Source organism: Gossypium arboreum, chromosome 13, assembly GCF_025698485.1.
Source record: "Gossypium arboreum isolate Shixiya-1 chromosome 13, ASM2569848v2, whole genome shotgun sequence".
Lineage (NCBI taxonomy): Eukaryota > Viridiplantae > Streptophyta > Magnoliopsida > Malvales > Malvaceae > Gossypium > Gossypium arboreum.
Window position 1 is genome coordinate 23295138 of NC_069082.1, and position 3162 is coordinate 23298299.

Sequence of the window (3162 nt, forward strand, 5' to 3'; positions counted from 1 at the left end):
TCTGTAGAATAGCTGAGCAAACTGTGTTTAGCTTCACATGTGAAGCCTCATCCAACTTCCGCTTATTTCCTAAAAGCTCCTGCGTTTGGCATCTGCGATAGAGCTTCAATAAACGGTAAGTTAATATGTAATTTTTTAAGAGTTTAAGGAATTTACCAAATTGTTCATCTGAGCGGTCTTTCCTTGTCGCATTGTATTCTGTACTTACCAATTTCTGCTCATTGTAGTCTACCTCACATTTACCTTTGCTTATCTCAGTTTCTTGCCTTGGTTCTGGTTCAAGTGTGACTAACCCTTCCTCATCTTGACTAGTAATCGCGTTGAGTTGCTCCCTTAGGTTAGATTTTGTATTGCTTGGCAAGCTACCTTGTGGTCGTTCAGAAATCAACTTGGCAAGCTGTCCAATCTGAGTTTCGAGCCCTTGGTTAGCATCTCAGTATTCTGAAAATGAGTTTCTGACACCAAGATAAATTTGGTTAGTATCTCCTCAAGGTTCGACTTCTTTTATTGCTGGTAAAGTGGTGGTTGAAAGCCCGGAGGATGTTGTGGCCTTTGATTTCCTTGACCGCCCCATGAAAAATTGGGATGGTTCCTCCAACCTATATTATAAGTGTTACTATATGGGTTATTTTGGGATCTAGAGTTATTTTTACCCATATATTGGACTTGTTCCTCCTCGATGCTAGGGTTGAAGGGTTGATACTCTGTGCATGCTCCTCCTCCATTCGAATCGCACCTCATCTCTAGATATACCTGAGTAGAACCACACAAACCGTCAATATTTTTATTTAAGAGTTCTACTTGGTTAGACAGTATAGTAACCGCGTCGAGGTTGAAAACACCGGCTGCTTTCGCCGGCTTTGTTCTCATAACTTGCCACTGATAGTTATTCAGTGACATCTCCTCAATAAACTCATAAGCCACTTCAGGTGTTTTATTATTGATAGTTCCTCCAGCGGCTACATCAATCATCTACCGAGTCGAAGGATTCAGGCCATTATGAAACGTTTGAACCTGTAGCCAAAGCGGTAACCCATGGTGAGGGCATCTTCTTAAAAGGTCCTTGTATCTCTCCCATGCATCGTAGAGTGTTTCTAAATCCACCTGCACAAAAGAAGAGATATCATTATGTAATTTGGCTGTTTTAGCCGGTGGAAAATATTTTAATAAAAAATTTTCGGTCACTTGTTCCCAAGTAGTGATTGACCCTCGTGGTAACGAGTTCAACCATTGTTTAGCCTTATTCCTTAACAAAAAAGGAAACAACTGAAGATGTATGACATCATCAGAAACACAATTGATTTTAAATGTATGACAAAATTCTAAGAAATTTTCCAAGTGAGCGTTGGGATCCTCGTCCTGCAAACCATCAAACTGAACAAACTATTGTATCATTTGAATTGTGTTAGGTTTTAGTTCAAAATTGTTTGCAGCAATAGCAGGTCTAACTATACTTGACTTAGTTCCTGTTAAATTATGTTTAGCATAATCATACATAGTGCGCGGAGTAGGATTTTGATTTACAGCAATTGCAGGAGGTAGTAGATTTTCTTGGTTTTCAACCATCTCCTCGGTTGTAGTTTGAATACCATCCTCTTGCTCGTTCTCTATGTATCTTAAGCTTCACCTTATTTCTCTTTGGTTTCTGCGAACTGTGTGATCGATCTCACTGTCAAAAAGTAATGGTCCTGACGGGTTTCTTCTAGTCATAAACTATAAGAACCTGCCAGAAAAAGGGAAAAAGAAGAATTGGTATTAAAAATTAGAATAAAATTTAAATTGCAGTAAAAGTAAATGGCTAAAGTAATAAAAATCGAGTGTTCCTAATATCTTAGTTCCCTGGCAATGGCGCCAACAACTTAATACGTGATATTCATGACAGGTTTTAAATATTTATAATGAATCGTTCTTGAAACTAACTATTATCAAGATGAAGGCATGTGTACCTATCGAACAGTAATATAGCTTTAGGAAGACCGGATTGTCAAACTCAAAGGAACTAAAAGTACTAGTAATGACTGTCTTTTTATTATCTAGCCTAAGAATAATGGGGTTTGTTTTAACTAACTAATTAACTAAACTAAGAATTCACAGAAAATAGAATTGGGGAATTACTTTTGGAAAACTCGATTGATTGAGACAATACCTAAGGAAAAATCTACCTAGACTTCACTTGTTATTTGACTCTGAATCGGACGATTTATTCATTTGACTCTATCTATAGAAATCCCTAAGTTATATTATTATCTCTCTCGAGACTAACAACATCTAACCCTAGGTTGAATAATTGAAATCTCTTTCTAATTAACTCCGTAGGTTGCATTAACTCGATCTATGAATCCCTTTATTAGGTTTCACCCTAATCTGGAAAAATCTTGTCATCCTATCTCTAGGTTCGCAGCCAACTCCGCTTAATTATGACAAATGTTCTCTTAGACAGGGTCTATTCCTTCTTTGAATAAGAGCTTAACTTGAGTCAATATCTTGGAATATCAAAACAAGAATTAAGAACACATAATTAAGACCAAGTCAAATATTTATCATACAATTCTGATAATAATAACAAGATCTATCTTAGGTTTCATTCCCCTTAGGTATTTAGGGGTTTTAGTTCATAACTAAAAAGGTAAACATCTCAGAAGAATAATGAATACAAAACATAAAGAAAAACCCAAAACCCAAAATTAGGAGCATCGAATTCACCAATTTTAAGGAAAATCATCCAAAAAATGTGCTAAGCATGGGATAGAAATATGTATAAATTATGGTTTATTAGATGTTCATCATATTCATTTTCAGTCCTCGAATACACCAGTATGTCGTCGATAAATACTACAATAAATTGATCCAGATAGGGTTGAAACACTCTGTTCATCAAATCTATAAAAGCTGCTGGTGCATTTGTCAGTCTGAATGTCATAACTAAGAACTCATAATGGCCATAATGAGTCCTAAACACCATCTTGTGCACATCGGCCTCTTTAACTCTCAGTTGGTGATACCCCGACCAGAGATCTATTTTAGAGAAAATCGACGCTTCTTGCAGTTGGTCGAACAGATCATCAATCCTTGGTAGAAGGTATTTTTTCTTAATGGTCAACTTATTCAGTTGTCTGTAGTTGATGCACATGCGCGTGGATCCATCCTTCTTTTTCACAAACA

At 36.6% G+C, this 3162-nt stretch overlaps 1 non-coding gene across 1 annotated transcript; it reads left to right on the plus strand.

Annotated features, from left to right (window-relative positions):
• The first annotated feature begins 1030 nt into the window (after positions 1 to 1030).
• Positions 1031 to 1136, plus strand: LOC128287401 (small nucleolar RNA R71). Its single transcript, XR_008278101.1, has one exon. It is a non-coding gene; the product is annotated as a small nucleolar RNA R71 (small nucleolar RNA).
• The last annotated feature ends 2026 nt before the right edge of the window (positions 1137 to 3162 follow it).